The 11,112-nt window shown below is 34.2% G+C and overlaps 1 pseudogene; it reads left to right on the plus strand.

Annotated features, from left to right (window-relative positions):
* The window catches only part of LOC120084907 (uncharacterized), a 41,092-nt pseudogene extending 30,249 nt beyond the window's left edge, over window positions 1–10,843 (plus strand).
* Window positions 10,844–11,112: the final 269 nt, after the last annotated feature.

Raw genomic sequence — 11,112 nt, forward strand, 5'->3', positions numbered from 1 at the left:
GATAAACAAATTACTTGAACTTAAAAACAAAACTGAAAATATATGAAAATTTTATAAAGAATAGAATTTTTTAACCTAAAATTAAAAGTTTGAATATTTAACACACGCAAATAAGGATAAATCAAAGCTTAAACTTCAAAAGAAAACTGAAAAATAACTTAGTTTTAAGTTTGAAAGATGAAAAAACTATAGAAAAGAAAAAAAGAAAAGAAAAAAGAAAAAACTTCATAAAAAAAGGAAAAAGAAAAAGAAAAAAATTTACTCTGATGAAGGAGAGGATGAGCCACACGAATGAACAACAGAGGATGGAGAAGAGGAGCCGCGTGAGTGATGTGTGACGGTGACTTGCTGACGAAAGAAGAAGGTTTGAAGGAGACGGACAATAAAAACTTTGGAGTTTGTTTGGTCGTTCGTTGTTGTCTGCCTCTATCCCGTGTGATGAGTTCGTGACCGAGCCGAGCGTTTCATTTTCCCTTTTCGTGAATCGTGAGACATGAGGCAGACTGAGGGCTAGATTAGGAGAATAGTGGGTTGTGGCCTGTGGGCTAGGCTAGGACTTGGGATTAGGTATGGGTTGGGCCTTGGGACTCCCAAACTAATATTTCATATATTATATTTATTTATTATTGTTATATAATATATTTAAAAAATGGAGCGACAATGGTCGGGTTCGGAGCAATCGTCGGTCGATTTTTTTCAGTGTTTTGAAAAATTTGACCCTGATCGATCTAGCCAAAAAACCTAACTTCTGACGTTCGGTTCAGTCAATTTCGTCGTTCAGATCGATTTTTCAGGTGTTCGTGCTCATCCCTACTTAAAAATAATCTTTTAGGGGGGTTTGACACACCAACATGAGTACAGTTAAGTTGGTGAAAATTATCAACTCAATGCTTGCCCATCGACTTTAAATGTTGGTGAGTTGAATTGGTTTTTTTTACCAATTTACTCCAACTCACCCCAACTCTTCCCTGCCTCCAATGTCTTTAATGGCTCCACCCATCGGATACCATCGGTGATTACAGCTACCACACTCTGATGATACAGTTCATCGACCACCTTTGCTGGTCAACTCCGACGATCAAATCTGGGCTCCGATAACCACCTCTAACGATAACACCGGTAAACAACTCTGACATCCACCTTCGCACAAGTAACTCCAACAACCACCTTCACGTGGCCAATTGCGATGACCAACTTCAGGCTTCGACGACCAACTCTAGGCTCCAGCAACCACTTCCGATGATAACTTTGCACGACCAACTCTGACGACCACCTTTGTATTGGGTATAGAGATACCGAATGGTAAATGATGTGTATTGGATGTCCTAGTTTATTATATTTCTCTGTAAAACTCAGAAACTCAGTCTTATATATCGGATGTATAAGTTACCACTGCAGTTTTAGTCCAAGTGTGAGTTTGTTGGGTTTTATGTCATAAAACTCGTGGTATGTAAACACTAGAATTTATTCTGAAAATTCAATAAAGGTGTTATTGAATAGATCTATTGCTTGAATAGAAATCCAATAAACCTAAAAGTCCCTTGATTATTAGATGAGTACTTGATGACCTAGGTGTCCTTGTGCAAAAGAGTTAAACCATTCGTTCATGTTAAGATAAACCATTCATTCATGTTAGACATGAAGAATGGAGGTGTCCTTGTGCAAAAGAGTTTGTACAAGATCGGACCGCGAAATGAAACACTCTTACTTTATAACGTTATTTACCGTTTAAGACTAACTATTTCAAAGCGATGACCTAGGTAACTTGACTTTAATCCTGAGCTAACTATGAACTCCTGTTTATTCGAAATTGCCCTTAGATTTGCATAAGTGAGGGTTGACTCAACAGTGCTGGCTCAATAAAACTGTCATTTCAAGGGTAAGACTGGATAGATAGTTAGGAACATAGGGTGCAAGAGGGAATTCACTCCTACCCGTTTTAGGGATAGTAGAAAGGTTGTTCCCTTAAGTGCTGATTTTGGGGCTTGAACAAGGGATCCCGCCCTCTGATACAATGAGAGAGACTCGGTTTTGTGATTGGATCACAAAACAATTGTTCATTAGAGATTTGTGGGGACTTAAGGAACAAGAGGTAATTTCGAGGGTAAAACAAAGATTTGACCCAGTCGTTATTGTGAACAACCTGTGAAGAGTTAACTTACTAATCATGGTTATATTGAGTGGACATAATATATCTATAGTGAGGAGAGTTCAACTATAGTCTTTAGTGGAGTGACCCATTAATTAATGAATGGGGGTTAGATTGGTCTAATGAGTTTAGCCGATTAATATCGGATCCTTAGAGCCCATGATTTGTAGGTCCATGAGGTCTCCCTACTAGCTCGGAAATGGACTAGCTCTAGAGTAGCGTGATAATTTAATTTGAAACATTCAAATTAGAATCAAACAAAATTGGAGAAAATATGTTTAAATATGATTTAAATATATGAAGATGAATTTTTGTAAAAATTAATTTAATATTAGATATTAAATTAATTAGAATTATTTAAATTATTTAAATAATTATTAATTTTATTAGAAAATAAATTTATGAAATTAATTTGTAAAATTAATAAATATTGATTTTAGAAATAAAATATAATTTTAAAATCAATTTTAGATTTTGGAAATTGAAAATTACACAAACTTTAAAAATGGGTTTTTCAAGTTCATCTTCAACTTGCTCACTAGGAATCCATCACCTCTTCCTTGATTTACTCCAAGCATGAGCTGCATCCCATGTAGCACATCTATTTGCATGATAGTCTGCAATATATTGAAGAGATTGGAGTGAAGAAAGGATTGATGAACTGATTGAATTTTTACTGAAAAAATCGGATGAAGAAGGCGTTCTTCAATGGGTTGGTTCAGTGAACTTTCTCCATATTCCCTTTGATTCCAGCTTATTTTGAGTCCCACAACTCAATTTAGAGCACCAAGAGGATAATAGGGAAGATCTTGTGGTGGTCTACACAAGGATTCGAAGGATTTAGCAGTTGAAAATAGAGATTTCGACAGTTCGTCCAAGGTATGTTCTTGAAACCAACTATACTCTATTTTAGCATGTTTCTTTTATGTCAAAATTAATCAATTAGAGTACTTATGGATCATATTCCCTTCTGCTGTGTGTTGGTGTCAATCCAACACTTTTTCAAGCAACTCCAACGACCACCTTCGCGTGGTCAACTCTGATAACCAACTCCGGGCTCCGGTAACCACCTTCAATACAATTCCAACAAATATCACCTTTAATGATCAACTTTAGTGACAACCACCTCTGCCAACCAACCTTAACATTCATCTCAGAAAACCAACTTCGACGAAGACCACCTTTAACAGGACCCTTAATGACAACTCTATTTTTTATGTATGTTCAACTCATACCTTCTACAATCGTTGAAGTATATTTTAGGGTTGTTGCTTATATAAATAATAGTATTTATATACGTTAATTGCAATGTTTCTATCTAATTTATTCCGGACCTTTGAAGGTATATTTTAGTATGTTTATTTTTAATTTTATTTGCATTTAGCTTCATTCTAATCTAACTATAGTTTGTTATCTTACTTATAGGGTCCAAACTAATTGCACAATTCCTCCAATAATTAGTTTGAGGTTCAAGCTTTAAGTTCAAAGTCTACTTTTTATAGTTCAAATTTTATGTATCGAGTGTTATTCATTGTTATCATTGTTTTATGTACATAGACATTTTCGTAGACATTATTATTTTATTTGTAAGTGGCAAATTAGATAACCATAAAAAAAATTGAACAAGAAAATGTTTGCAAAAAACGAGTTTGCTAAAAAAAAACCATTATTTTGTTGTATTAGTGTAAATCGTAAAGAATCAAATGTTTGCATTAAAAAAAAAAAGAAAAAATAAAAAATAAATCAGTGACCATAAAAATTGAAACTCATATTTAACATACAGCCAAAAAATAAGATAAGAATTAATTCGGTTTAGTATTTTTTTCTTTTAAATTAACATTTATGGTTTTAAGTTATGATTAATCAAGGGTTAGGGATTAGAGAAAATGTTCATTTTATTGAAATATGACATGTCTTTGGAGATGTAGATAAAATTATTATGCAATTGAGTGTTCAAGTTACGTGGTGAAAATATGTTACATTTTTCAAAAAGGAAAAATAAAATGTTGTTCAATTTTTAAGCTTCTTAAGCTTTATGATCAAGAGCTAAGTAGTTGTGAAAAGTTTTTCATTTGCTTTGAATATGTCTAGTGTTTAAGAATGGAAAAAGGTATATATCGTGGAATTGAGTGTTTAAAAATTAAATTCAAAATTTGTGTTTAGTATATGTTACTTTGTAGGAATTTGTTATGGTTTAAGAGTGGAAAAACAAAATAAAGCATTTTCTAGTTTTAAAATTTTTAGGAAAATATATGTAGTTGGAAACTTAAAAAAAAAAAAAAAAAAAAAGACAACATTCAAGACAAAACCAATTTCGTTTAGAAAAATTGTACCAAATACCCAACTCAATAAACTCTGCACCTTAAACACAAATTTTCTAACTCAACTCAGCACTCGAAACAAAAACATTCCAACTCAACTCAACTCTGCACGCCAAACACCCCTTGGACTTTGAAAAGAAAATTTTCATAGCATAAATTGAAATTGAGTACAAAAATTTAAAAACATGACCCGAATAACCCGAACGAACACAACTCAAATGTTTTGTAATTAGGTTGAATTGGGTTCATTTTTTAATAATGATTATTTGGGTTGAAAAAACTTACCACACAAACAATTAGATTAATTTTAAAAAGTCCTTCAATCCAACTCAACCCAATTCATGAAACTCATAATTTTTACCAACAAAATTGATGTCCAAGTTTACGTTGATGCGTGTATCAATTTCCTTTTTTCTTTTTTCTTGTTTTTTTTTTCCTAAGGGAAATCAAGAAAAGAGAACAGCAAAAGAGACAAGTTAGATAACACGAGAATCAGAAAGCATAACTGACTTCATCCATTTAGTGTTGTCTTCCAACCAAATTTGTAACAATAATCTTTGTCTTATAGCGCAGGAAGCAACCTCGCAAGTTGCCACTATTGCCTTGAAAACGGCTTCTAATTAAAGTTCTATGGATGTAACAAAAATTTTTGTTCATTTCGAAATTATTTTGTTTTTCATTTTTATAAATTAAGTGTATTTAGAGTTTGTATCTTTATTAAGCATAAGGGTTGAATTTTTGTCCAATTTTAAAAGTTAAAATAAGTTTTTAAAAACTAAAGTATTTTAGTTTTCAAACTTTGACTTGGTTTTTGAAAATATGAAAAAATAATAATAATAATAATAATAATAATAACATAACAAGAAATTTAGAAGGTAAAATGGGTGTTTCTGAGCTTAATTTTTAGGAAAAAAAATATCAATTTATACCCTTGAATTTTGGGTGTTGTATCAAATTAAACCTTAAATATCGATTTAAATATTGAACTTTGGAAGTTGTATGAATTTAAATCTCAAACTAACAATTGTATCAATTTAAACCCTAAACTTTTATGAGTGTATCAATTTAAACCTTTCATTATGTTTTATTTTGATATACTTAAAAAGGTTTAGAGTTTAAATTAATATATCTATGAAAGTTCAGAGTTTAAATTGATCCACTAATGAAAGTTCAAGGTTTAAATTAATACAACTCCAAAACAGGATTTAAATTGATACAACCCTTAAAATTTAGGGTTTAAATTGATATAGTTCTTAGTTTATGATTTAAATTGATACAACTCCAAATAAATTAATATTTGTCCTAATTTTTAAATTCCAAGGAATTGTAAATTTGTGTGTGTGTATCTGAAAATTGGAAGGTAAAATGTAGGTAGCCAAACAGTCATGGAATATGGAGGAGGGATGATGTAGAAGGTTGGAAGCCAATTGTGAAGGCTGTTCATAACAAAGAAGCCATCTTCTTTTGTCAGCTTTGGCATGCTGGAAGAGTTTCATCCTTGTCAGTTTTCATAGCTTAACATACAAATGATACAACCAACTATTTCTCTACCTATTCTATTTCTCTCAACTTTGCTTTCCATTTCCTTTTTTATACCATGAATTTTACTTTTCAAACCTATTTTCAGCATTCATTTAAAATGACCATTTTAGTTCCAATTGGACAATAATTAGATGCAACTCATATATCCATCCTCCCTTAAGTAAAAATAAATAAATAAATAATAAACTATTCAATTTTTTTAAGAAAAAATTGATACATACAAAATTTTATTTGGCAAATGTCTCGACCCAAATGACACTAAAACTTTTCTTTGAAATTATCATATTTTAGTTTTATTTTTAAAAGACCAACATGATCTCATTTTATAAAATTAAAATAATCAAAATGGTCTCTTGAATGTTTCATTTTAATTCTTGACGCTAGAATTTTTTTTTTCAAAATAACCCTTGGTCGTTAAATTCTTCCACACAAAAACGACCCGCTATAAAACTTAAGTTTTAAAAACTAGGTCAATATTTCTTTTGAATATTTTTAAATATGTCATCCATACAATTTTTCGATTGTTTGTGTTTGCCTATCACGTGTTGCTTAATTGAATAAATCTAGACACATACATGAAGTAAATTTAGGTGTGAGGCCTAGCAAAAAAAAATTATAAAGGAAAGAACATGAAATTGGAATTGCGAGACTAAAACAAGAAAGATGACAACTTGTATAATTCACAAATTTGCTATGTATCTTTAATTCATGTGTCTAGATTTATTCACATAAACATATACAAACTTTTTCATCTATGAATTTAACAATACAAATATACCAGAGTTGTTTGTACCAAACTTCAAACTTTAAAATGAAAATCTTAAAAGTTTTGAGTATAATTGAAATCATAATCATAATTCATGGATATTTTTTATGATTTAATGTGACATCTTGGCCTTAGCAAGATCCCAAAATCTGAGCTTTTCGAAATTTAACCTAAAAGGATAAAAGTTTGACTAGGTGACTCAATAAGAGCCTTGTAGAGAAGTGAGGCAAGCAGGACATATGGCTATAACATGGGTTGATAGAAAGGAATTGTGTTTGAAAGAAACAATGGAAGAATGAGTCAATGAGGGGAGACAGGCGCATAGGATAAGTTTTTGGGGCACGTAGGGGAATCTTATGGAATCCATTTTGAGTCCACGGGGAACAAGATGAAAGTATGAGACAGTCCCTTGGAAAAAAAATTATACCAAAGAAGTCTATAAATCAAGTTGGGCGCATACCTAGAGAAGTAAGTCTAGGATGGGTGCATACCTCAAAGGAACAAGGAAGGTTGCCTTTATTATAAATCAAGTAAGGAAAAATGAAACAAGTTGGAAGCCTAGATGGGGCACCGTGTAACCCAACCATGCATTAGTGATCATCACATGGGCACATGAAGGCATGATTGGCACATACATCAAGGGATGGGTGCATGACCTAGTCATTGAAAGGATTCCAAGATGCCCTTATTGGACTTCGAAGGAGAGAAAGAAGTCACCTTAACTGCATCTTGAGAGCTATGCTACAATTGAAGGAGAATACATGCTAAACATAAGGAGCTACACTATCTAGGACAAAGATGGGTGCAACCCTAGGGTGGTCAAGGACAAGTCGGGCACATACTAGGGCTTCATGAGCGCATACCTTAGATTACAATTGAGCTATGCTTTAATCGTAAGAGGTTATGCTACAATTAAGCTATGCTTTAATCAGAAGAGGCTATGCTACAATCAAGTTATGCTTTAATCGGAAGAGGCTATGTTATAATCATGCCATGCTTTAATTGGAGGAGAACACCTACATGGAACTTGGTTGGCGCATAGGGGCAATTTTTGACATTTTGGAGGGAAGAAACTCTATTATAGCAAGGGAAACAAAAACCAAGAGGGAGAAAATGAGAGTTGGACGCATGGAAGAATGGTCCATACGCCCAACAAGGTCAACCATGCACTAATCAAGAAAAAGTATGGTTCATGGGAAGTTCTTGAACATTAAGAGTCAAGTTGTTAGCAAGTTAAGAGAGCATAAGATGAATCATACACTCCTTGAATGAACATGAGATTGGTGCAAGGTTTTACAAGATTAAGGGAAAAGGGGATGTTGAAGGAAGAAGTATGGCTAAGTAATTGACAACATAGGGCATAACCACTAGAGGAACCTTAGGAAAAAAAACTAAAGATGGGCACATAAGGGAGTGGATGGGCACATAGTAGGACTTGTTGAAATTTTCGGACATAATCAAGAGAAGTCGTGGTGTAACAAAAAACAATTAGATCCAATAATGGAAAATGTAAGGGAGTTGGACGCATGGATGGAGGGACCATGCGCCCAACAAGAGGGTCATGCGCCCATGGTAGGAAAGTTGAATTATTTGCAAGAAAGAGAGGAGTGTGGCTCAATCGGGTGAAGTTTGGTTGGTTTAAGTAGGAGGTGGAAGATGGAGATGCAATGTTGGGCTTGCAAAACAAGAGTTGGCCATATCAAAGGGTGGCATGCGCTAGCCTTATGGGTGATGGACACAACATGCTTTACATGAAATTTGGTGGTGGCAAGGAAGTAGGAAGTGGCCTACAATGGTGTTGACACTCAAAAAGTTTGGAAGGTGGAGGTGTCATGCATTGGTGGCAAGGAAGCATGACGAGGATGAAGGACAAGAGCCTATAAATACCCTTGAAAACTTCTCTTTCACATCACAACTCAAAAGTCCTTAAAAAAGATAGTGATAAAAGTTTGATTGGAGGAAGTTGATGCAATGTTGGCATCATAGGCAACATCCATGCACCCAACCTTGTGCTAGGTGGAGTTGTCTTGCATCAACAACAAGTTGTCTATCAGACCATGTGCCCAACTGTGTAGGGAAGGTCAACCTTTGCGCCCAACTGTGCAAAAAAGTCAACCATGCGGCCATCAACTGTCTTTTCCAGTTCAAAAGTTTGTTTTGGGATTTTTAGGTTAGTAAATCAAATTTGAATTGTTTCAAGACTGTGGTTAACCGTACGCATGGGAATCTAAGCAATTACTTGGTTAATACAGGGGAAATAAGGAAATTAAGAAATTTGGAGGAAATAGACCCTGAAAAGTGAATGGTTTATTTTGATTGTTTGAATGCATTTATACATATGCGATAATATATGTACAGTTTTGAAAACTTGGCATGATCTGAAAATATGTTTTCTTGGATTTTAACTACGGCTTTACCATTCGTTATCTAGATGACTATTTTGACTATGGTTTGTTTGGATGCTTATTTTTCATTGGTTTGATTGGAAACTGGAAATTGTACCCGGTATATTGTTAGCATACTTCATGGACGTTTGGTTGGGATGTTCAATGTATATGGCTGGGATTGTCAGCGTACCCAAGTATGTCTAGCGAAAATTATCGACACGTGCACATTTGGCAGGTTGTTTGGGTACCAAAAATTGTTTACTCAAACCAGATTATGGATTGTTGCATATTTGGAGGAACATGTGATCATGCCAACTGTCTCAATTACCAGACTAAGATCATGCATTCTATGGTTGCATATGTTGTGTTATTGCCTTCCCAAAAATGTTTTTGAAAGCAAATACTATTTTAATTCAAATGTTATTGCTTTCCAGCTCACGTTTTCCAAATGTTTTCTTACCCCCCCAGGTATCAGGAAAAAGATGATGGGTTGTGCTTAGAACCAGTCAGCGAAATGATTGCGAAAATCATCTCGTCTCAACAGTTGTAATAGGAATGTTCGGAAACATTGTACAATTGTATTTATTACTTGTCAAATGATAATGACTTGTATAAAATGTTTCTTAATGAGATAACTCAACTATGAGTTGTAGCTGGAAAACAAGTTTTTAGACAGTAGATATTACAAAAGGGTAGTGTTTGTTGCCTTCACGCCTCTTTCTAGGTTTAAGATATAAGCTCGGGAAAGGGTGTGACATTTAACCTAGAGCCTAAGCCTTATTTAAGTCTCTTTATTGGGTGTGTGATAGCTTTTCAACCAAATGGTGAACCTTCAATATCGTGTATCGACAAGCCACCGTCGATTAAGAAACAAATAACCAGAGGCATAGTATCGGAATATCCCCTTCCTCAGCCATTAACAATGGAGGCGATTACTCAAGTGGTTAACACTTACAGAGTGGCGGCTAGAAATGCCATAGAAGCTGGTAACATCGAATGAATTGATCCACTACCTAATTATTAATTATTATAACAAAATGAATTAAGAAAACGCCACATTTGAAATTACAAGTTTAATCCTTGAAGTTTTAGGTTTCAACGGAGTTGAGATTAATGGAGCCAATGGGTACTTAATCGATCAGTTTCTCAAAGACCAAGTCAATAGCAGGAGGGATGTTGAATATGGAGGAAACTTAGAAAAGCACTACAGATTTTGTCTAGAAGTTGTGAAAGCTGTGAGTGAAGAGATTGGTAAGGTATTAGATTGTTGCCATTCGCTGATTACCACGAATGCGGCGACTCTGATCCTAAAGCTCTAGGCAAGTTCTTGTGCAAATCATTGAACAAATACGGAATTTTGTATTGTCAAACAATCGAGACAAGGATGGTTAACTCAGTTTGAGAAAAGTGCGGGGGAAGAAAGAAGCTTGTTGGCGATGAAAAAAGCTTTTAAAGGAACCTTCACTGTGGCTAGCGGATACAGTAAGAGGAAGTAGAGGAAGTGATTAGAAATGGCGACGCCGATCTTGTTGCATTTGGAAGGTTGTTCTTGGCAAATCCAAATTTGCCTAATAGATTTCAACTTGATGTTGCCCTTAACAACCATGATCGAAGTACTTTCTACACTCATGACCCTGTAATTAGCTACACTGATTATCCATTTCTTGAAATGAATTAAAATTCATTTGGTTATTGGGCAGTCTACTATATTATAGAGAACAAAAGTTGGCTTAGATAAAAAAGAAAACTCTCAATGTAGCTAAACCTTTGACCTTTGACCATGAATGGATATCTCTTAGGGTATATTTGGGGTACAGAGTTGATATAAAATGTCTGGAGAGATTATATATCTATGTTTGGAGTGCAGAGTTGTTTTGTCTGAGTTCATATGTCTGTGTTTGGGAGTACAAAGTTGATATAGGATGCCAGGGGTATCCGGTACAGTTT

The sequence above is a fragment of the Benincasa hispida genome, chromosome 9 (assembly GCF_027475165.1).
Source record: "Benincasa hispida cultivar pf3 chromosome 9, pf3_genome.v1.1, whole genome shotgun sequence".
In the NCBI taxonomy this organism is placed as follows: domain Eukaryota; kingdom Viridiplantae; phylum Streptophyta; class Magnoliopsida; order Cucurbitales; family Cucurbitaceae; genus Benincasa; species Benincasa hispida.